The sequence below is a fragment of the Lygodium microphyllum genome, chromosome 2 (assembly GCF_053477565.2).
Source record: "Lygodium microphyllum isolate KBCC chromosome 2, Lygodium_microphyllum_v1.1.10, whole genome shotgun sequence".
NCBI classification, from domain to species: domain Eukaryota; kingdom Viridiplantae; phylum Streptophyta; class Polypodiopsida; order Schizaeales; family Lygodiaceae; genus Lygodium; species Lygodium microphyllum.
Genome location: NC_141136.1, coordinates 186,346,981 through 186,372,909, shown reverse-complemented (window position 1 = coordinate 186,372,909; position 25,929 = coordinate 186,346,981). Strand labels below are relative to the sequence as shown.

The window sequence follows — 25,929 nt, the reverse complement described above, 5'->3', positions numbered from 1 at the left end:
ATGATGACTTGGATTTTTAGGACATGGGAGTGTGTAGACACCGGCTTGTTTGATAAGACTAAGAACACAAAGCTCACCTACGAGAGCACTTGCACAAAAAGATTTAAAAAGTGAGTGAAGCAATTTATGTAAGAAAATGGAAGTCTGCAAGGTAGCCTAAGGACAAGGTAGGCTTATGGGTGCGACTTGAATAGTTTAAAGAAAAATCCGGAGGGGAAAAGGGCAAGGGCTAAGGGGGGGAAATTAAAACCCCGGGAGGGGGGGGAGAATAAGGGGCTTAGGGGGGAGGATTTAAAACCCCGGGAGGGGGGGGGGGAAGAATAAGGGCCTTAGGGGGGGGGGGGGATTTAAAACCCCAGGAGGGGGGGGAGAATAAGGGCTTAGGGGGGGGATTTAAAACCCCGAGAGGGGGGGGAGAATAAGGGGCTTAAGGGGGGGGATTTAAAACCCCGGGAGGGGGGGGGAGAATAAGGGCCTTAAGGGGGGGATTTAAAACCCCGGGAGGGGGGGGAGAATAAGGGCTTAGGGGGGGGATTTAAAACCCCAGGAGGGGGGGAGAATAAGGGGCTTAGGGGGGATTTAAAACCTTGGGAGGGGGGGGGAGAATAAGGGCTTAGGAAGCCCACCTTGGAACCTTCCAAGGCTTTCTAGAAGGGCCACGTGGGGGGGGGGAATAGGACTGACGGCGTGATGGCCAGGTGGCAGGGCCTACGAAAGTAAGCGGCGTGTTGGGAGGCGGCTGCTGACTGGCGCAGCAGCCCACGGCTCCTCAAGACGGACTGGGAGTTGAAGAATGGCGATGTGGTGGAGGCAGATGCTGGCGACTCGTCTTCCTCCTCGGCTTGGTGTTATGGCGGCACGGCCGAGCCTCCCTCTATCCAGCGGGCCCCCCTCCCCTCGTTTAAATAATGGAGGGAGGGGGATCTTCTCCTCCTGCGTGTCGACACACATGTCCTCCCTCCCTCCACAGGCTCCACCAAGGAGCTTACAACTCCTTCTATTTCCCTCCCCCTCCAGCTCGTCCGTCGGCTAGAGGGATAAGGGGGAATCAAAAAAATTCAAAAGTCCGATTTATTTTTTTTCCCACGCGGAATTTTACATCTGCCTTGGAAATCTGAAAGCCAATAGTGACAAGATATTGTCCTATCTTATCAGACCATGCTCTAGGTGCTTGCTTCAAGCCATGCAATGCTTTCTTCAACGTGCAAACAAACTCAGGATGAACAGCATGCACATAACCTGGTGGCTGCTCCATATAGACCTCTTCTTGCAAATCATCATGCAAGAAGGCATTCTTTACATCCATCTGATGTAAAGACCATCCATTTGATGCAGCCATAGCAATGACTGCTCTTACGGTTGCCATCCTTGCAACCGGACTGAATGTTTCTTCATAGTCAATGCCATATGTTTGTGCATACCCCTTGACTACTAATCTTGCCTTGTATCTGTTCACAGAACCATCTACATTGTGCTTCACCTTATAAACCCACTTACAGCCAATTGCATTCTTACTTTTAGGCAAATGTACCAATTCCCATGTAGCATTTTCTTCCAAGGCATCCATTTCTTCATCCATGGCTTTCTCTCATTTTTCTTTTCCCATGGCTACCTCAAAAGAAGTGGGTTTTGGTTCCTGTATCACTTTAACCATATATGCATAGTGAATGGCTGTAAATCCATCATATTTCAGCCTATCCACAGGATACCTATCTCTAGTAGACCTGCGCAAAGTAGGTTCACTCCCAAGTGCTCTCAAAACATCCCTGGTCTTCCTTACTCCAGGTGTAACAATAGAAGGAATACCCAACTCATCATCAATGCTCTATTCTGAGCCACTAGATTCACCATCCACATAAGAGTGACCTGCATTCACATCAAACATGGGCTAATCAACCTTCTCTTTTCCTTTTCGTGATACCTGCATACCACTATCTGCATTACTTTGAGAAGATTCTCCTGATCTCAATCTGTCTGTCCATGGCGAAGAATGTGAACCACTGCTAGAGGACGCTCTAGGTTCACTAATATTTTGTGAGTGTTGCTGTGAATTCTGTGCAGCATTACCATTTTGTGCATCTACATCATCAATCACATTTATTAGTTTATACCAGCTACTCATCTCATCAAAAACAACATCTTAGCTCACTGTAAACTTACGAGTAGAAGGGTTATAGCATCTATACCCTTTTTGCTGCAGAGAGTAACCAATAAAGATACACTTCTCAGCTTTTGGATCCAACTTGGATCTCAACTCATCTAGCACATGTACATAGGAAATGCAACAAAAAAATTTCAAATGAGAAATATCTGGTTTCCTACCAGTATACCTCTCCTCTGGAGTCATCCCATGTATTGCTGTAGTGGGAGTCTTGTTCATTATGTAGATTGCTGTAGCAACTTCTTTAGCCCAATAAAAATCTGGTAGGTCTTTTTCATTGAGCATGGCACGAGATACCTCTCCAATATGCCTGTTTTTCCTTTCTCCAATTCCATTTTGTTGTGGGGTATGACTGCATGAATATTGCTGCTTTATGCCATGCTTCTGCAGGAATCTTGCAAACTCATTTGAGAGGTACTCTCCCCCTCCATCTGAACTTAGGCTAGCTTTAAGAGTTTTGAAATGCCCAAAAACTTCACTTTTCTTTTTCATAAAATACACCCAAACTTTTTTGCTATAGTCATCAATAAAAGTGACAATATAATGATAGCCTCCAAGAGATACAGCTTTAGTAGTCCACACATCAGAGTGGATTAATTCCAATGGCTTCTTACTCTCTTGAACATGTCTAGGAAATGGTTTCCTTGCCTGTTTTCCAAATTGACAGGCTTCGCATACCTTATGCATTTCTGCAACCTTGAATTTAGGCAATCCTGCAACAATATTTTGGGCCTGCATTGATTTAAGTCACTGTACATTAACATGATCAATGTGTTTATGCCAGATATCAATATCTGCAACTACACCGGTCCCATGTGCAAACATTGCTGCACTCAATTCAGGCATGTCTGCATCCAACGTAAACATTCTGCCCTTCTTCTTTCCTTTTGCTATCAAGTGACCTTTATTTTTCATATCCTCAACAAAGCATCCATGAGGATTAAATCTGACCTGCAAGCCCTGCTCAACCATTTGACCAACAGAAACCAGATTCTTGGTGATATTCAAGATATGAAATACATCAGACTGGTATTTCTTTCTCCCATCCTGCATAGACAAAGGAATTTTTCCAATCTGCACAATAGGATGTGCAATATCATCACCAGTCTCCATAAATCCCGGTTTTTCCATTTTCCTTGCATCCTCCATCCATTCTACATGACCTGTCATGTGGTTTGATGCACCTGAGTCAACATACCATACATCGTTGCTTTCTTCTGCACTTGTCACACAATTAATCATGTGCTGCACCATAAACAAATGCTCATTTTTGTCATCACCCTGTCTACTAGAAGATGCTTAATTCCCTTGTTGCAGTTTTCCATTCATGATGTCATTCTACTTTTTATAGCAATCTTTAGCTATATGACCCATTTTATCACAGTAGTAGCATTCAACATTACTATTTGCATTTTGGCCTCTTTGCCATCCACCACGACCTCTTTGGCTCCCCCTGCCTCTAGAGTTACCATGTCCTCCTCCATAGGACTGGTTTTCTTGAGTTTCCTGCATATTCTGATTTCTACCACGTCCTCCTCCATAGGACTGGTTTTCTTGAGTTTGCTGCATATTCTGATTTCTACCACGGCCTCCAAATCAGCCTCCTCTACCTCTGCCTCTATCTCTTCCAGCATTTGAGTAGAAGACAACTTCTTTTGAAGTTCCTCCTGAAGAAGATGCACCACCATTTCTCTGCTCCTTAGAAATTAGAAGAGCAATCAACTCCTCAAAATCAGGAAATCTTTCACGGACGGAAATGGATGTTCGGAACTGTGCATAATCCTTTCCTAGACCATTCAAGGTCACTGAGACTAAATCATTATCTTCCACTGGCGACCCAATGGAAGCAAGTGCATCTGCAATCTTCTTCACCTTCATGTGGTAGTCATTGATGCTCATACTTTCTCTTTGCACATTGTGCAACTCTTGCTTGAGCTGCATTTTCCTGGCTTGCGTATTTGTGCTATATATTTTTGACAAAGTATCCCATGCCTCCTTTGGCGTACTTGCATCCTGAATATGCACAATCATAGAGTTTGAAATGCTGATAGACAGTCAATACATAACTTTCCTGGCTCTCTCATGCCATGCTTTAAATGCCTGCATTTGCTATTGATTGGGAACATCAGGAAGAACTGGTTCTTCTTCATTTCCTGCAACAAATTCCCAATATCATTTTCCCATAAGGAAATTCATCATTCTAAACTTCCATGCTTGGAAGTTGTTCTTGTCAAGCTTTTCAGTGACAATCTGTGAAAGAGAATCAGACGCCATTACAGAACACTGCAAAAAATTCTGTCACTGCAAAAAACATAGCTTCACCCTCACAAGGGAAAATCTGCAAAACTGGCGAAAGTGGTATTTGACCACACAGTCACTTCCTAGTGACGATTTTGCATAAACAAGAACCAAGGATGATTCTGTAACTCCCAATGTCTCTATACACAAGCATACGATGCAATTTCTGTGGTAACTGTTCACCGACCTATAGAACAGTGGTCGCACAGCATAAAACAGGGCCTTTTCCTGAGTGCGTGGAGAAAACTTCCGCCTCCAAAACAGGCCCCGAAATGGCCTCAAATAAAAAAAACAAGGTTGCCAAGGGCAATAGCCTTCCCCCGCAGCATATACTGCCCTCTTGCTTCACCACGAAGGGCATCTCAACCTGAGACAATGCACTCCTACACTTTCCGGCTATGCTACCTTGCAGAGATCTGCTCCCAAAACAGAAAATGAAAGCAACACTACTCCTCTTTCCAAAACACCGCGAGCTTGGCTTGCTTTCTTGAGCTCCTTACCACGAACAAGGCTCTGATACCATGCCAAGATTGTGGGAGAGAAGGAAGGAGTCTCACTTGTAGCTTTCTTACTTGCACAATGGGGGAATACACACAAAGGTGGAGGCTGAAAATGGTTTTCCTCTTCTTAGTTGTGTAAGCCAAAAGAACTCTAGTACAAAGAAATAGAAGAACCCTATATATGGGTCTCAAACCAAACTCAACTAACTAAGGTGGCATACTAACTGAGCCACGAACTAGAGTTCTTATTACAACCAACATTCGATCCCAACATTACGGTGTTCGTTCATACAACCAACTGCTAAGGTGTGATTCCTTTTTCTCGAATGCTCCCAACATTCGATCCTAGATCATTCGCGGCTTGGTGAGATTCCAAGGGCTTGGCAAGCTAGGTTTCTTATTTTCCCTTTATCTTCGGGTTAGGGTTTGTATCCTACCGACCCTAATTATCCTTACCTTAGGTCTCCTTGTAAAATAGGTCATGGACAACCCCGTTATCCTTGGTTGGTCAACTTGCTGGTTATCTCCTAGATCCCTTGAAGTACCTATGTACCTTTATCTTTGATCTTAATTGATAAAGATTGTCTATCCCTTTGACCATGGCTGGTCAAGATGGTTCTGTTTAGAACTTCCTACTCCAACTTAAGTATAATCTTCTTAAGCCTTCTTAATAATGCTCACAAGCACTAAGCTTTTACCTATCCCTTTTGAAGTCACCAAGGACTTTGTCATGGGATTCGTAGATCTCAGTCCCGTTTGGTAAATTACAGACAACGTTGAATTTTCCCAACAACTTTAATACACGTGACGTAATGACATGCCTCCATTTCAATGCTTACAATTTTGATATCGTCCATATGTTATTTTAAGCCACACATGCAAAGGTACTTTCTAGACATGCAATCTTAACATTATCCTCTATGTAATTATTTACATGATCTATAACCTTCTTGAATGATCTAACTTTATGTGATCATTGTATGAGTCTAGCTACACTTTAATCTTTTCTGTAGATTATTACATGTACCTTAGAATCCATCTTGCAATATGGACATGCACTTTGTTTCTTTCAATGTCCTCTAAAATGCATTTTAAGCAAGAACTTGTGCAAGGGACAATGCACTTTATGCAGGAATTCTTGCAATATGTTTTTGGTAATTTACGATGCAACTATCTAATCAATTTCACAAATTATGATGTCATCTTACAATGGAAATTATCTCGCTCCTTACATACATCACAACTAAATTCATGCCTAGGGTAAGTGACCCCCTCGAGGATTTAATAACAGGAAAATACTAGCTACACTTGCTAGTATATAAGGTGAGAGAGACTTAATTTTTCATTATCAGATAATTAATACAATTCTTCTTTCTCCTTCACTGGCTTGCTCTCCAAGCTTCCATGTCTTCTCTCCCTCTCTTCCAATCTTTCTCTCTCCTCATAACTATCTTTCTCTCTCTTCTACTCTTGTTCTCTGCAGTCTTCTCTCTTCTTTCTCTCTCCCAGTCCCTCTTCTTGACACTGAGGATTGTGAGTGATTTCTAATATCCAAGTTTTATCCAAAAGTCTCAGTAAAAAAATCTCTAATGCACCTTTTACTACATATATACTCTTGGTACAACTCAACACCTCATATTCATTGAATATATATATGTAAAATTGCAATTGGCATAACTATGTATGTAGAGAGTATAAGTGATGAAGCTAAACTCCAAAGTATATGTATGGTTTAGCATCTTTATTATCAGGTGATATTATTGTGCAAAACCCCACCACTCTTTTCAAAGTGATTGAGCTTGCAGAATGGTACGGAAGAAAGTTTAGAAGAGAATCTACATTTCCATCTACTTTTAGACAAACAAGGACTGTTTAAAATAGAGATGGATTGGTTATGTTTATGGTAGCAATCATGTACCAAGTGGGGGCTCTAGAGTACCAACTTATCCATCCTTCAATGCTTCAAAACCTCAATGCAATTTTAGGATAGCAAATTATCTAAGAATGAACTTTAAACAAGGGGACAATAAATTTAGAAATATTCTAGTCAATGGTAATCCAAAGTCTATTCCAATGAACCTATACAAAGAAACAAATAAAAAATATTTGCATTTTAAATGTGGTGAGAAGTATACAACTGATCATACAACAACGCATGCATATAAGAATGAAAAAGCCAAGTTCCATAGTATGTTAATGTTTCAAGATTTAGAGGATGATAATGATGAGGTAAATGTATTTATGACTACCAATAAACATGCAGATGTTGAGGAGGAAGTTGGGCAAGAGCAATTTTATGATCTAGGGGAGATCCATGATGAGACACATGGTGCCACTATTTGTTCCATCTTTATGGATGCTTGGATAGGTTCTATGAGCCTTAAGACACTCCGTATGAATGGTACCATTCATGGAAAGTATGTGTTTATCTTGATCAACAGTGGTAGTATGCATAGTTTTATGAATAACTCTATTGTAGATAAGTTGTATTTTCTTTCCATTGATTTATAGTAGCCCATAAGAGTTCAAGTAGCAAATGATGAATAAGAGATAAACACTCAAATATGTCCACATGTTTACTTACAGTTGGCTAAAAGTTATAAAGAAAAGGTAAAGTTGATTACTTTAAAGATGGGACCCATTGATGTTGTACTCTAGTGTGATTAATTGATGACCTTAGGGAAGATTATTATGGATTTTTCATAGTTGTATATGGAGTTTGCTATTGGTAGGTAGTTTATCCATCTATAGGAAATCCATAGACTTAAATTTGATTTTTAGCTTATCACCATTAAGCAGCTAAAAAAGAGTACAAGTGGCGCTCTCAGATTTTTGCTTTACACATGTATAAAGATGTTAAATATTAGTCTAAGAATTCATCTAAGCATCCATCTTTGAAAGCTCTCCTTGAGGAGTATAGCGATTTATTTGAAGCGCTTACTTCATAACCTTCTAAGAGAGCACTGGATCACCCTATAGATTTGGAGCCACATTTAAAATCAATCAATAAGCCACGCTAACGATTGTCTAAATGTGAGCTTGAAGAAGTAGCCAAGAAAATCAAGGAGCTTCTAGAGATGGGGTTCATTGTGTCTAGTTCTTCACCATGTGCTTCTCTAGTCTTGTTAGTTAAGAAGAAAGCTAGATCCTTTAGGATGTGTATTGACTACATGGATCTAAATAAGCTCACAATGAAGAACAAGTATCCAATTACTAGAGTATAGGATTTGCTTGATGAGCTCAAGGGGGACAAGGCTCTTTACCAAAATTGACTTGAGAGAAGGTATAATCACATTTGCATGCAAGAGGGTGATGAAGTTAAAATAGCCTTTTGAACTGATATTGGATTATATCATTTGGGCTTACTAATGCTCTAGAGTCTAAAGAATAAGATTTTATAGGCTTTCCTCTTTTAGTTTGTTCTTACTTTCCCTGATGGCATACTAATTTAGAGTAAGACGTACAAGATCATCTATCACATATGATGAAGGTTTTTGATGTATTGAGGCATCACAGACTCTTTATTAAGGAGAGAAAGTGTTCAACTATATAGACTTAGGTGGAGTGCTTCACGCCATATTATTAATAAAAAAGAGATACATGCTGATCTTGACAATGTGCAGTGTATTAGAGATTGGCTAGCACCTATAGCATTAATTTACTTAGAGTATTTCTTAGTCTATCATCATTTTATCCCAGATTCATTGAGCACTATGTAGTTATAGCAGCTCCTTTGGATGATAGGTTGAAGAAAGAAGCTTTCTTTTGGGATGCACTTGCACATAGGCTTCAACCAATTAAAGGAACTCCTTATTTTTACTCCTATTTTAGTATGCTTAACTTTTTCTAAATAGCTTATCACATAGTGTGATGCTAGTGGCCATGGCATAGAGGCTCGTTTGCTACAAGAGCATGGAGTTTGTAATATCCCCCATGCCTCCCCCCATGAGAAACCCGCCCCTTAAATTTTTTTAAAAGACAAATTATTTACTCCCTCTCTCTCTCCCCGCCGATAGCATGTCAGGAAAGAGAGAGAGAGAGAGTGAAGAGAGTGAAAGGGGGGGCATGTAGCCCCCCAGGTGGAGAGTGGCGGCCATTAACGGCTGTCTCCCTCCTCTCGTGAAGACCTCCTCCCCCTCTTCAAAAGGGCACTCCCCCCTCTCTCGTGGCTTGCATCATCACACCCCCCCTCTATCTTCGGCAGCAGCCCTTCCCTCCCACGTCCATCAACACCAAGCCCCCCCCCCCCATCGTCAAGAAACAAAATGCCACCACCCCCATGTGATCATCGCTAAGAGAAGAAGAAGAAGAAGAAGAAGAAGAAGAAGAAGAAGAAGAAGAAGAAGAAGAAGAAGAAGAAGAGAGAGAGGAGAAGAAGAAGAAGAAGAAGAAGAAGAAGAAGAAGAAGAAGAGGGAGAGAGAGAAGGAGAAGCGAACAAGAAGAAGAAGAAGAAGAAGGAGAGAGAGAGAGAGAGAGAGAGAGAGAGAGAGAAGAGAGAGGGAGAGAGAGAGAGGAGAGAGAGTGTGTGTGTGTGTGAGAGAGAGGGAAGCTTCTTCTTCCCCCTCCTTAAAGAGAGGTCACACACCCCTCTATATTGCCGACAATACACCCCTCCCCTTCGTTATCTCTTTCTCCACTCAAGGAAAGGCGGTGAGAATTTTACATAGGAGAGTGCGAGAACTCTATCACTCATACACGCGTCTTTGAGTATGGCCCCGAAGCGTAATTCCACAAAGATGGCTAGAAACCCTGCAAGTGTGGATGGAGGTTCGAATCAAGGTGGCACTGCAACCGCAAATGGTTCATCAGGCAATCAATACCACTGGAATCAAGACATCACTCCAAACCCAAGTTGCTCTATTATTAAATCATAGGTTGTAATCATCACGGCAAAAAATCATATTCACTTGCATCACATTAATTGTGTGTTTTTCCTAGGCATCAATTTAGTTGTGATGTATGTAAGGAGCAAGATAATTTCCATTGTAAGATGACATCATAACAGGTGAAATTGATTAGATAATTGCATCGTAAATTACCAAAAATGTATTGCAAGAATTCCTGCATAAAGTGCATTGTCCCTTGCACAAGTTCTTGCTTAAAATGCATTTTAGAGGACATTGAAAGAAACAAAGTGCATGTCCATATTGCGAGATGGATTCTAAGGTACATGTAATAATCTACAGAAAAGATTAAAGTGTAGCTAGACTCAGACAATGATCACATAAAGTTAGATCATTCAAGAAGGTTATAGATCATGTAAATAATTACATAGAGGATAATGTTAAGATTGCATGTCTAGAAAGTACCTTTGCATGTGTGGCTTAAAATAACATATGGATGATATCAAAATTGTAAGCATTGAAATGGAGGCATGTCATTACGTCGCGTGTATTAAAGTTGTTGGGAAAATTCAACGTTGTCTGTAATTTACCAAACGGGACTGAGATCTACGAATCCCATGACAAAGTCCTTGGTGACTTCAAAAGGGATAGGTAAAAGCTTAGTGCTTGTGAGCATTATTAAGAAGGCTTAAGAAGATTATACTTAAGTTAGAGTAGGAAGTTCTAAACAGAACCATCTTGACCAGCCATGGTCAAAGGGATAGACAATCTTTATCAATTAAGATCAAAGATAAAGGTACATAAGTACTTCAAGGGATCTAGGAGATAACCAGCAAGTTGACCAACCAAGGACAACGGGGTTGTCCATGACCTATTTTACAAGGAGACCTAAGGTAAGGATAATTAGGGTCAGTAGGATACAAACCCTGACCCGAAGATAAAGGGAAAACAAGCAACCTAGCTTGCCAAGCCCTTGGAATCTCGCCAAGCCGCGAATGATCTAGGATCGAATGTTGGGGGCATTCGGGAAAAAGGAATCACACCTTAGTAGTTGGTTGTATGAACGACCACCGTAATGATCATGATTGTACACTTAGATACATTGTTTGAACTTCTTTTCTCAAGGAATTAATTCAAGGGAAAACACTTAATGCTTAAGGTTATAGACCTGGAGGGAGTGATAGATTTAGTTATCTTCGACTGCCTACGTGGCCCTATCCAAGGGGGTTGTTAGCCATGCCGGGTATATGGACCGAACCCACCGCGAGAGGTCTCTCCGTGGGTATAGCTTGGGGCGGGAGGACACTTGGGTGCCATGGCCCGTATACTAGTCCACGGGCGGAACTTGGAGCAGCAATACTGTTGATTGTTAAGATAATTAAGAAAATCGAGGAAAGTGTGGTGGATGTTGTTGAGATATTGAGCTCCACTCATGATACGCCAGGGTGACCATTGTGTATTTATGTCACCAACTTGTCAGTTGCAGACGCGGTTGGTACACCGCCCATGAATAATAGCTACATGATAGCTATCCTTATCTACTCTAGTTCGTGGCTCAGTTAGTATGCCACCTTAGTTAGTTGAGTTTGGTTTGAGATCCATATATAGGGTTCTTCTATTTCTTTGTACTAGAGTTCTTTTGGCTTACACAACTAAGAAGAGGAAAACTATTTTCAGCCTCCACCTTTGTGTGTATTCCCCCATTTTGCAAGCAAGAAAGCTACAAGTGAGACTCCTTCCTTCTCTCCCATAATCTTGACATGGTATCAGAGCCTTGTTCGTGGTAAGGAGCTCAAGAAAGCAAGCCAAGCTCGCGGTGTTCTAGAAAGAGGAGCAGTGTTGCTTTCATTTTCTGTTTTGGGAGCAGATCTCTGCAGGTAGCACAGCCGGAAAGTGCAGGAGTGCATTGTCTCAGGTTGAGACGCCCTTCGCGGTGAAGCAAGAGGGTAGTATATGCTGCGGGAGAAGGCTATTGCCCTCGGCGACCTTGTTTTTTTTATTTGAGGCCATTTCGGGGCCTGTTTTTGAGGCGGAAGTTTTCTCCACACACTCAGGAAAGGCCCTGTTTTATGCTGTGCGACCAATGTTCTACAAGTCGGTGAACAGTTACCACATAAATTGTATCATATGCTTGTCTGCAGAGACATTGGGAGTTACAGAATCATCCTTGGTTCCTGTTTATGCAAAATTGTCACTAGGAAGTGACTGTGTGGTCAAATACCACTTTCGCCAGTTTTGCAGATTTTCCCTTGTGAGGGTGAAGCTGTGTTTTTTGCAGTGACAGAATTTTTTGCAGTGTTCTGTAATAGCGTTTGATTCTCTTTCACAGATTGTCACTGAAAAGCTTGACAAGAACAACTTCCTAGCATGGAAGTTGACAATGACGAATTTCCTTATGGGAAAATGATATTGGGAATTTGTTGCAGGAAATGAAGAAGAACCAGTTCTTCCTAATGTTCCCAATCAACAGCAAATGCAGGCATTTAAAGCATGGCATGAGAGAGCCAGGAAAGTTATGTATTGGCTATCTATCAGCATTTCAGACTCTATGATTGTGCATATTCAGGATGCAAATACGCCAAAGGAGACATGGGATACTTTGTCAAAAATGTATAGCACAAATACGCAAGCCAGGAAAATGCAGCTCAAGCAAGAGTTGCACAATGTGCAAAGAGAAAGTATGAGCATCAATGACTACCACATGAAGGTGAAGAAGATTGCAGATGCACTTCCTTCCATTGGGTCGCCAGTGGAAGATGATGATTTAGTCTCAGTGACCTTGAATGTTCTAGGAAAGGATTATGCACAGTTCCGAACATCCATTTCCGTCCGTGAAAGGTTTTCTCATTTTGAGGAGTTGATTGCTCTTCTAATTTCTAAGGAGCAGAGAAATGGTGGTGCATCTTCTTTAGGAGGAACTTCAAAAGAAGTTGTCTTCTACTCAAATACTGGAAGAGGTAGAGGCAGAGGTAGAGGAGGCCGATTTGGAGGTCGTGGTAGAAATCAGAATATGCAGCAAACTCAAGAAAACCAGTCCTATGGAGGAGGACGTGGTAGAAATCAGAATATGCAGCAAACTCAAGAAAACCAGTCCTATGGAGGAGGACGTGGTAACTCTAGAGGCAGGGGGAGCCAAAGAGATCGTGGTGGATGGCAAAGAGGCCAAAATGCAAACAGTAATGTTGAATGCTACTACTGTGGTAAAATGGGTCATATGGCTAAAGATTGCTATAAAAAGCAGAATGACATCATGAATGGAAAACTACAACAAGGGAATTATGCATCTTCTAGTAGACAGGGTGATGACAAAAAAGAGGATTTGTTTATGGTGCAGCACATGAACAATTCTGTGACAAGTGCAGAAGAAAGCAACGATGTATGGTATGTTGACTCAGGTGCATCAAACCACATGACAGGTTATGTAAAATGGATGGAGGATGCAAGGAAAATGGAAAAACGAGGATTTGTGGAGATTGGTGATGATACTGCACATCCTATTGTGCAGATTGGAAATATTCCTTTGTCTATGAAGGATGGGAAAAAGAAATGCCTGTCCGATGCATTTCATATCCCAAATATCACCAAGAATCTAGTTTCTGTTGGTCAAATGGTTGAGCAGGGCTTGCAGGTCAGATTTAATCCTCATGAATGCTTTGTTGAGGATATAAAAAATAAAGGTCGCTTGATAGCAAAATGAAAGAAGAAGGGCAGAATGTTTACGTTGGATGCAAACATGCCTGAATTGAGTGCACATGGGACCAGTGTAGTTGCAGATATTGATATCTGGCATAAACGCATTGATCATATTAATGTACAGCGACTTAAATCAATGCAGGCCCAAAAGATTGTTGCAGGATTGCCTAAATTCAAGGTTGTAGAAATGCATAAGGTATGTGAAGCCTGTCAATTTGGAAAACAGGCAAGGAAACCATTTCTTAGACATGTTCAAGAGAGTAAGAAGCCATTGGAATTAATCTACTCTGATGTGTGGACTACTAAAGCTGTATCTCTTGGAGGCTATCATTATTTTGTCACTTTTATTGATGACTATAGCAGAAAAGTTTGGGTGTATTTTATGAAAAAGAAAAGTGAAGTTTTTGGGCATTTCAAAACTCTTAAAGCTATGGCTGAAAAAGAAACAGGTCTGCAAATAAAATGCCTAAGATCAGATGGAGGGGGAGAGTACCTCTCAAATGAGTTTGCAAGATTCCTGCAGGAGCATGGCATAAAGCAGCAATATTCATGCAGTCATACCCCACAACAAAATGGAATTGCAGAAAGGAAAAACAGGCATATTGGAGAGGTATCTCGTGCCATGCTCAATGAAAAAGACCTGCCAGATTTTTATTGGGCTGAAGCAGTTGCTATAGCAGTCTACATAATGAACAGGACTCCCACTGCAATAATACATGGGATGACTCCAGAGGAGAGGTATACTGGTAGGAAACCAGAAATTTCTCATTTGAAAATTTTTTGTTGCATTTCCTATATACATGTGCTAGATGAGTTGAGATCCAAGTTGGATCCAAAAGCTGAGAAGTGCATCTTTATTGGTTACTCTCTGCAGCAAAAAGGGTATAGATGCTATAACCCTTCTACTTGTAAGTTTACAGTGAGCAGAGATGTTGTTTTTTATGAGATGAGTAGCTGGTATAAACTAGTAAATGTGATTGATGATGTAGATGCACAAAATGGTAATGGTGCACAGAATTCACAGCGGCAGTCACAAAATATTAGTGGACCGGGAGCGTCCTCTAGCAGTGGTTCACATTCTTCGCCATGGACAGACAAATTGAGATCAGGAGAATCTTCTCAAAGTAATGCAGATAGTGGTATACAGGTATCACGAACAGGAAAAGAGAAGGTTGATTAGCCCATGTTTGATGTGAATGCAGGTCACTCTTATGTGGATGGTGAATCCAGTGCCTCAGAACAGAGCATTGATGATGAGTTGGGTATGTTAGCTATATGTTGAGCAGTGCGTGAGGGAGACAAGGAACGGAGGAAGAGAGAGGAAAAGAGAGACAAGAGACACTGAAAGTGGAACCCCAGAAGTGTGTCAACTAATCACACATGATAGGAATATATAGAGGGGACCTGGGGTGCTTTATATAGACAGACTATATATAGCTAACAAGGGCGTTATATATAGATAGACTATATATAGCTAACACCCCCGCTCAAATAAAGGTCCCTTACTATGGATGAAAAAACCCTTGGGGGCTCAAGGGAAAAACCCATAGCTCTATATAAGCCTACCATTATATTAATATTCAAAATATAAAATTACAAAGTTTAACTTACAAGAGCCTATTCATAGGCATCAAAGGAGCTACATCACTCATGAATTACAATACAACATCAATGGAGAAGGAGCTACATCACTCCTGAATTATAACAGCCTATTCAGAGGCATCAAAAGAGCTTTATCACTCCGAAATTCCTACAACTAAACTTGGGATGTAAGCAGTATATCTCTCACATCAAAACTTAAAGAAAAACATTACAGTGACATTAGAACAACACAAGGTCTACAGAGACGGTTCGCGACGCCCCTCTATAGACAACATAACACATGTGAGGCCCCATGAACAAAATATAAATAAAACAATTTGTCATCATCTGGAATATAGACGCTCATCAACTGGAAAGAATATAAACGAAATAATGTGTCATCAGCTGGAATATATACCCTCATCAGTTGGAAAGAAAGAATATAAACGAAATAATGTGTCATCAACTGGAATATAGATCCTCATCAACTGGAAAGAATATAAGCCTTGAGTGGCAATGCCGTATAGGCAATCTAGCAAGTGCTTCCGACTGTGTATGTTGTTGAGGACAACGTGGAATCTTTCCTCAGAGCTGAAATAAAATGGAAGAACCTCACAGGCTACTTTGGTGACCAGTTTTCCAATACTTTGAGTGCTTCTGCACTTGAGTCTTGCGCATTGTTGTCATTTGTCATGCTTATTCTAATGACCTCCAGAAGTAAGAACATTCCAACAAGGAAAAAGTCCCAGAGGATGGATTTTCGCAAAGGGCGAGGGAACCGAATGTTGTTACATAATGGAGTTGCCAATCTTGAAGAATGTCTAGGCCCCAAACGACCACCAAGTAAGAAGGAAGATTTAGTTCAGCCAACTGTGGTGCCAGGGGAGAGAAAGATTACAAGCAAGGTGCTCTCTATTTTCCCCGACAAGAAGAAAAGCTTGCCAATACCAATCTCTATCCCTTATTGTAACGAAGTACCTACCATCCAATAATTTCTCTGCAGGAGTCCTCTGTTGTCCTCCAAACATAGGCACTAAGAGAATCGTTCCTGTGAGATGTATGCTCTCTTCTGAAGCCCTAACTCCAACATTGTGGGCTATGTTCCCCCCTGAGCTGTCTCCTACAAGAATGCACTTGTTTGAGCAGCAACCCAAATAAAGAAGACATTGTCTCCCATGTCACTCCTTGCCCATCTCACACATGTCAATCCATCTTCATATGCTGTTGGATACCTGTGCTCGGGTGCTTGTCTGAAATTGAGGGAAAGCACAACATCAATAGCATTACAGGTCTTGGCTAACCTCCTGCACATCGCATTGTATATGGCACTATTGGTAAAGGAGTGGGCAAAGCTTCCCCCATGGAAAAAGATGATCAGAGGCCTCAATAATGACGTACGTCCTTCATCCTGTACTGATCTTACACGTCCTTCATCCTGTACTAATCTTACACCTGTGTCTACATTCAGATCATTAGTACTGCCATTCACAAGGAGATCTACCATCGACCCCACAGGTGAGTTGCTCTTTCTATGATCACATCAACACTAGCAATGCCTTCGACAGGTATTGCATTTGCAGCTACTTTTCTGTCTAGGAACTCGGCAAGGTGACAGTCAAGAGTTCCATCTGGCCTGCGAAGCAGACTGTACAACACCTTGAAATTGAAAATCAGGACATATGTTGTTAAGGGGACAATTGTGTTTGACTGTGTAGAAGCGAGTGCATAGTCTGCAACAGCTGCGGTAGCCATGGAAGAGTTGCATGAATCCCTGCGAATCAAGAACAAAGGCTGGCTGGAGCACCCATCTTGGTGAGGCTGGACGAATCCAGCATCCATCCTCCAAACAGGGCAGACGAAGCTCCACCCGTTCCTACGAAGCTCCACCCGTTCCTTCCTCTGCTTCTCCATTGCTTTTTCCCACGCAGGATCCGGGGGATACAGTACCTCCCACGGAGCACAAGTTAGACAACTCTACATCGGTCCTATTGAGGAAGCCAAAGACTTGGAGCCTGCAGCGGAGCATGCTGCTGTCTCGTGTGATACTGTAGCGAAGCCAGATTCACATGAAGCAGATGGTGATGAAGCGCTTGCACCTCATGAAAATGAGGTTTGTAATTCTGAGCAGGAGGCTGAAAAGCCTAAAAAAGATCTTCCACCCGTGTCTTCTTCGCTTGCTTCTCAGATTGTGGAACAACAAGAGCTAGAAAAGCTGGACCTGGAGCTTGAAAAGCAAGAGCCATAGAAGGTGGGCCCAAGCACCCGTCTTGGTGAGGCTGGACGAATCTGGCATCCATGGCATCAGAATGTTGAAGCGGCTGCTGTTGTGACGGTCGACTTCTTCCACCGCAGTGCTAGCATGTGTGTCCCTTCTCCACCACGGCCTCTGAGCATGCCTCCCTTTATCTCCATCTCTCCCTGAGCCTCTCTGTCTGTGTCCTTTTCTCTCTCGTGCGCAGGCAGAGAGTCTCTCTATGGAAGAGTCTGAAGGTAAAAATCTGGAGAGGGAGCGAGCAGGCACATGTAACAAGCTCCCAATCTGCGCTTCCGCTTCCACTACCAGGAGGTGAGAGCGAGACATGCTCATCGCCAGCATCTGCACCTCTGCTGCTGAGAGTGCGCTCTGATACCATGTTGAATAGTGCATGAGGGAGACAAGGAACGGAGGAAGAGAGAGAAAAAGAGAGACAAGAGACACTGAAAGTGGAACCCCATAAGTGTGTCAACTGATCACACATGATAGGAATATATAGAGGGGACCTGGGGCGCTATATATAGACAGACTATATATAGCTAACAAGGGCGTTATATATAGATAGACTATATATAGCTAATAGGGTATTCCTTCTATTGTTACACCTGGAGTAAGGAAGATCAGGGATGTTTTGAGAGCACCTGGGAGTGAACCTACTTTGCGCAGGTCTACCAGAGCTAGGTATCCTGTGGATAGGCTGAAATATGATGGATTTACAGCCATTCACTATGCATATATGGTTAAAGTGATACAGGAACCAGAACCCACTTCTTTTGAGGAAGTCATGGGAAAAGAAAAATGAGAGAAAGCCATGGATGCCTTAGAAGAAAATGCTACATGGGAATTGGTACCTTTGCCTAAAGGTAAGAATGCAATTGGTTGTAAGTGGGTTTATAAGGTGAAGCACAATGCAAATGGTTTTGTGAACAGATACAAGGCAAGATTAGTAGTCAAGGGGTATGCACAAACATATGGCATTGAATATGAAGAAACATTCAGTCCGGTTGCAAGGATGGCAACCGTAAGAGCAGTCATTGCTATGGCTGCATCAAAGGGATGGTCTTTACATCAGATGGATGTAAAGAATGCCTTCTTGCATGGTGAATTGCAAGAAGAGGTCTATATGGAGCAGCCACCAGGTTATGTGCATGTTGTTCATCCTGAGTTTGTTTGCAGGTTGAAGAAAGCATTGTATGGCTTGAAGCAAGCACCTAGATCATGGTCTGATAAGATAGGACAATATCTTGTCACTATTGGCTTTCAGATTTCCAAGGCAGATTTCTCACTTTATCTGAGAAAAACAGAGAAAGGTATTATGCTACTTGTCATTTATGTTGATGATTTGATTATGATAGGTCCATCTGGATTTCTAGAGGTTGATTTTGAGAAAAGATGGAACGATCTACACGGCATGTTTGTCTTACCGTGTCATTATGAACAAATGCATGATCTTTTTTGTTAAATTTTTCATGACACAAAATAGTCATAAATGTTGATTCACTCTTGTATGTAATATTGAACAAGTAATCTTCTATCCAAATCCCTGACAACCTTGATGGTGGTATGTTTTGCCATCAACATCTTAGAGGGCATGAGTATATGATGAAAGCAATGTCCCCAATGTGGACGATGAGAGTATGCAAGTAGAAGGTCGATGTTATGGAGGGTGGAGGGCAAAAAGGGCTTGGAGTGTACACAAGAATGGGTAATATAGACGAAGAGACAAGAGGCCTTGAATTTTTTGAGAATGAGGTGGACTCCTCTTTTTGTAGTGACCTATGTATAGACCTTCCAGTGTGTATGCCAAGCTATGCCAAGAGCTTGACATGGAGACATAGATTAGGTCGTATTTGCCTCTACTTGCTCAATTCATTGATAATTCACTTTTAAGGATACTTTAGTATACATGCTTTAATTAGCATCCTTTTTTGCAGAGTTATGTTGTCGTACTTTACCTAAATCCTTATATTGATTACGCTAATATCATTTTCTATCTATAAATATTACCTTTGACAATACCCAGAGAGCAAGATGAGTCAAGGATGATCAATGAGGAGCTACAACAGATCTTCACATGTATGTCTTCTAATCAGATGGCCCGCTTTAGAGATATGGAGGACCAGGAGTTTTCAAGAACATCATCAGACCATTCTGTGAGGTTTACTTCAGCACACTCCTATGATTTTATCTCCAATAGGTGGTTCGACACTCTAGACTCACCCTAGATGGAGGGAGTGGTTCTAGGAGGTGCCATATACAAAGATGTAGATACTATGAGTCCACGATTAGTTCCAGAGAGGGTTTCTACTCCTTGTTCCTGTACCAGTTTCAAAGAGCATCATGGTCCAAGTGGGTATTGTGGATATACCAATGTAGTGTCTCCATCTCATTGATTTGGTGGACACTTGTCACCTCCAGGATTCTTCATTCCTATAGAGACATCTACTCTTATGACTCCAAGTTTTGCTCAGTCGGCCACAGGTGGCACTCCTATGGGTGCTACTCCAAGAGAAACTACCCTCCTAGGTATGCCAGATATACATGGGTCTCCTGGTTATGCCTAGGAGTATAGTTTTAGGTGGGAGAGACTGCACCTTAAACATATCCCCAATAGGGTATAGATACCTCGTATATGAGAAAATAGGTACTGTGATTATGAATGATGAGGAGAGGAGGGTGATGTCTCACATGAGAAAGTTGTGCCAACAAGTATTTAGACGAACTGTTTTGGACCATCGAAAGAATATACCATAGGAGAGCAAGGAATATGTAGGGGTGTCTTTGTATAAGAAGTTTCTAGTACCTATGGTAGTAGAGAGGTTTTCCAGTGGGTAGATGATAGAGTATATGCATGCATATACATTAGGTAGATGATTAGATGCACGCAAGGAGATCAAGAGTGGTGTGTCAAATCCCAAGTGGTCGGATGCAAAGGATTGATGAAGACTCAAGGAGGAGGCCACACACTCTCCAAGACAATGGCAGCAACAACGAGAGGTAGTGAGGGCACGATTGTAAGCATGGATCATGCATCATCTAGGGAGTGGTGGCCATAGGACTTACTTGAAGGACTTTGTAATTTTTCTTTTAGTTATTCTTTCTTTTTTTTTGGGAATAACACTTATACTAACAATCTTATTTCTAACAATACTATTATGTTTTCTTTGCAACACTCCATCACAAACCATGATCCTAGAGGTTTGAAGACTCGATATATAGAGAGACACAGTCTCACTACACTTATCCATAGATTGTATGCACTCGATGGCCCAGTAAGTCAATACTCTTTCTTGTCTGTAGTCATTAGTTTTTTTATGATGCATTATGTATGATAGATTAATATCTGGGTTTTTTTTTCAGAGTTTGTTTGATGCTCCTTTACATCGTCAAGACCAGCTTTTAGATGGCGAGGAGTTGTAGCATGGGCTTGGATTCATGGAGCACACATCATTTTCTTTTTTGGTCTTGTGATCCATATAGGCCTCTTTTATGTAGCATTTCTTAGATATATTTATCATTCTTTGTATAAAATTATATTTTGCAATATTTACAGATAGATTTTGATCTTTGTTTTGGACTCTCCTTTCCATGGTTCCATGTAATTCTATGAGTTGTCATCACCAATGTTGTACTTATTTTATGAGTTATCAGTCATTTTTAAAAGCAAAATTTGCACCTATCTTAATGATAATTTCATATTCAATATGTAACTTCTTTGCAGAACATCATTTAGTACATGGTGGTGTGGGTGGTAGGACAACTTATTGCCCTGCCACCAACTTTTTTTCTCTATAATCGTTGCTATTTGCATCAATAATGCATCGGTATATGCATCACAAAGCATTGCTATTTGCATTGCTACCTCTGGTGCCATTAGCGTCTCTTCTATGATGCTAATATTGTTGCAAACAACAATGCAAATAACGATGTTTTTAGAGAGGAATATGTAAAGATGCCTATATTGATATTTTTAGCAATGATGGGGGCAATTTTTTAAATGAATATTTGCATCACTTTAAACATCAATATGTGGCCTATATATTATAGTGACATCTGTTATTTTAACGATCAAGGATCTCCCTTCCACATACTTAGTCAAATCTTCATGTAGAAGCATGATATATCTAATTTGCCAAAGTCTTGTAGGTATGTTCACAAAATTAACCACCCACTTATAATGAATGGATAAAGGATATGTTGGCTACAAATCATCTTTGTGCTTTATTGATGAATACATGTGGCAAGTACTACATGATTCAACAAATTGTGAGACATCTTTATACATTGCTTGCCACCGATTTCTCTCCATAATATTTTCAAATATAGCCTAAACTCATCTATGACTAGCTAGAAGACTTTGAAACTCGCATTATCTGTAATTGAGTAGCACTCTCACAAATGACTTGTAGTTGAGTCCCTTTCTTGTTCTTTGGGTGTTTCCAAAGGTACCCATCCTTCAAAATACCCTTTGGATCTATTCTAATTCTCTTACATTCTTCTTTACTCCAATCATCTTTCTTTGATAATGTGTATTGATTGATTTTCAACCAGTCTTCTTCATATAATTCCTCTTAAAATATTTCCAGTGGTGAAACATAACATTCGTAGTGTTTTTCTCTTGTTATCCAACATTTTCTCTCATTTTAAATACATTTTTTCTATTCCACTTACTATTAAAACAGATGTACTTGTCAGACCTTCTATGTACCTATTGAATTAAATTGTCTCCTTGTATTTATGACTACTATACCTACATTTTTAACAACCATCAATGCATTCATAGCATAGATGTATCTATAGTGATTGTTGTAAATTTGTCCTCATCATTATTATCCATCATCTCATTTTCATTCTTAAATAGTGCCCTAGATAATATATCAACACTAGATTTTTTTTCCCTACAATATGCTGAAACCGGACACTTAGAGACTTTATACATGTAATACATCTCAAGGTAGTATGTGGAGTACCACAACTTGGAATCATCTCCAGGCATGGCAAGCAATCCCTCTCAATAATCATGTGTGTACCAACAATGAAATACTCTTTGTCACATTTAAGGATTATAACAACACCCCATAACTCCCTCCTCACAAAGGGGTATTTCCTTTGTCTTGCATTAAAAGCCTTTGCACTGAATCTAACAACATATCTTACCTTGATTTTCATCTTGCCCAATTGCCCATCCAATACCACTCGGGCTAGTATCCATTGAAATGACAATGGCGTTTCCCTTCAAATAGTTAGCCTTTCTTAATATTGGTGCAATCTTCAAGAACTAGTTTAGTTTGCTTGTGGAGTTTGTGTGCTTTCTTTTCCAATGGAATTCTATCCCTTATACAATAACTAATAGAGATCATCAGGCCCATGTGCGAAATGTGATATCCAAATGAGGTAAAATACACACACCCCTAAGAATCTTCTTACCTCTAAAACAATGGAACATGTGTCATGTATCCTATTTTCCCCATCAACTGGTACTGGAAGGGTCTCTTGCCATAAGACCCACACATATGACCCACAATTAGTACTTCCTCTACTCCAAAGATAGACTTTTTTCTAGAAAGATTTAGATGAATCTCTTATAGTCTAGCTAGAATCAGCTAAAAGTCATTGATGTGATTCACAATAAACTTCCTAGAGCCATGTTCATTCAACTTTTCATTCTTGTCATTTTGTACACATCCCTTTATAGGTATATCATCTAGAAATGACATAGTTAATTGCAAAATATAGTCTCCTAATACCTTGCACATTGCATTCATCATATTCATCACTTAGTTTGCTACCCATTAACAAAGCGTACACATACATACCAATCCTAATTATATCTTCATGGTAGTAATATCCTTGCTCTCTAATACCCATTGAAACTGGTCATACCCTGAATAGAAATTCCCCAAATAGTAAGTTGCTCTACTAGCAAATACTTTTGCAAATTCATCGACCAGAGGACTTGCACCAACATTTCTCATTGTCACTTTATTAATTGGCTACATGTCCTAGATAAATCTCAATGTTCGGAATAGTAAACTAGCTATTTGAGTATGGCTCTAATTAAGGCTCCAAAATATTCATTCTTATTTTCTAATTAAGAAAATCCATAATCCTAGACAAGTAAACTCCTAACATAGGTATCAATCATCATAGATTACATGCTACATGTGGAATGGTAAAACTCACCATAGGAGCCACTACATTTGGATCCATGTAGCCTATTTTAACTAGTTGATACACAAAATCCTTTCCATGTCTGGATAATATCTACTCAAGACATTCCTTTTCTCTAGGAAAATAAATTATTACAATCAAATTTTAGCTTTTTTAATGATTTTGTAGTAAATCTATGTCTTATGCCCCTTGCATCTCTTAAGCTTGATTATCTAGATATCAAGTCATACATCCCCTCATTGTCCCGTGGTAGTGGCATAGCAATGGCCTTCACTTTCTTATCCACTAATTTGTGCTTTTTTTCACTATAGATTCTTTCTTTTTACTCATCCATAAGCCTCATTGCTAAGCAGACTCATCTATTACTTGAAACACATCTAATCAATAAACTTGTAGTACACTATTTTCAGCCACATTTTCAAAATTTACCATTGTTGAAAAGTCACCTATTGTATGTACAAGACTTGATCGATCATATGTCCTTGAAATGCCCTCATTTGCAATCAATAAACTATACTTTTTCAACTCTCTTTCAACCCAACATATATATGCATTTTTAGCCCTGTTCCTAGAAACATATTGCTAGAAATTCAGTAAAACAAGTAGAAAAATCATATGTTTCTATAATAAGAGGAAAATTCCTCTACATAGCACCACTATAGTCTAGCCTTATAGTAGTGCTTACTAAGAACATGGTTCCTTGACCTCTTTTGCATTTGATGGTAGTGCAGTAATACCTTAAACTCTCTCTATTTCCAGAATGATTGGTACATACACTCAAGAACTAGACAACTGTTTTTCCATCTCTACTTATAAATCCAAGCTAAACCAATCCATTGTTCAATGATTTCATTTCCATTTGAGTAGTAGTGATATAAGGTTGTCTCAAAATAATTGGATAAGAGAGAACTATACTATATTTAAAAAATGTTGATCTTCTTATACATCTCCAATAGTTACCCTCACATTCAAATAAGCTACATAAAGATCCCTTGAAGAGGTCTTTGATGCCTACATTCTCCATCCATGATCGGAATCAATTGGCCATACATTGTTTTCATACAAACTTGAGACTATCATAATAATGTATGTGAGCCCTAGTCAAGCACAATACTTGGAATCTCAAGATCTTCAATTTTCATAATTGTTTTTTTCATCACACGAGCCCAAAGATTGTGGATGTAATGATTTTTAGGAGTCAATATTGAAATCTCATCTCATTAGTATAATATATTTGCTTTACTCCACTTTGTGTGATGTTGTAATTTACTAATTTTTCAGCCATTACATCAGGTTTAACATCATCACCAAAATCGCTTTTATAGCATCAATAAATTCTAAAATAGCAACTATATAATTCTCATAATTTTCATGTATACCAGATTGTGAACCAAACTCTTTTTCCTTCTACACCAAAGCATTTTTTGGCTCATTAAGAAACTTTCATTTTGCCTTTATAATGTCATTAACTTCATCATGAAATTCTTTTTTTGCAATATGAAGCACTTCCCCAAGAGTAAACTCAATACTGCTATTTAGATGCACTCTTTAAGAAATTTCTTCAAGTCAGTTACAATCTCAATATTTGTTTGTGTTTTGTAACCTTTTTTTTTTCTTTTTCTCTCCATGTTTTTTTCCTTGAGAGACATTTCCCATCACATGTTTTGGGATAGACCTAGTAGAAACCTTAGCTTGATCTAAAAGTACTTGCATTATACTCATGTAGTTTTATTTTCTCCTCCACAACCACATCTATGTTTTGCACCTTAACCAATTAAGCATACACTAAACAAGAGTCAATTGATGAGTCTCATCCTATTAATTCATGAATTCCATATCCTATACTAGGTAAAATTTCCCTATATAATTTACTCTTTTCAGCTATATCCATTGCATGAACCTAAATCTTTGCACTTTGCTTTCAAAAATACCATTACTTGGAGCCTTTTCAATTTATATCCCAATAGTGGCAACTTTCACCAACTGCATATACACTCTTGGGAGCCATAACCTCAAGTATCTTTTGTCTCCCACCTTTTTCAAATATTGGGTCAAGTAGAAGACCTCTCTCCCTTGAATGAATTTTTTCTCTTTCAAAAAAGTTAGATTTCTTTGTAATGAATATCAACACAAATCACACTCTCATCATTCATACAAAGGGCTATTACACCATATGCATCAGTGAGTAAATCCCTCTCTTAGAGCTTTATAAGCTACATTGTGCCCCTGATTATCTCTAGCCTTAAAACCTTGAGATACAAATCATGGATCCCTTTGACCAAATTGTCCATAACATCACCCCTCACTCATTTGTGAAACCATAGACACAGGCTCTTTAACTACAAGTTCTCACACTTTGCTAGAGGTGGTAGACATAGCCCAACAACATGTAGTTTGGCCTTTCGTATATCTCTCTTTACAAGCAT

At 40.0% G+C, this 25,929-nt stretch overlaps 1 pseudogene; it reads right to left on the bottom strand.

Moving 5' to 3' along the window:
• Nucleotides 1–15,774: 15,774 nt before the first annotated feature.
• Nucleotides 15,775–16,911, bottom strand: LOC148040708 (gibberellin receptor GID1C pseudogene; annotated as a pseudogene).
• Nucleotides 16,912–25,929: the final 9,018 nt, after the last annotated feature.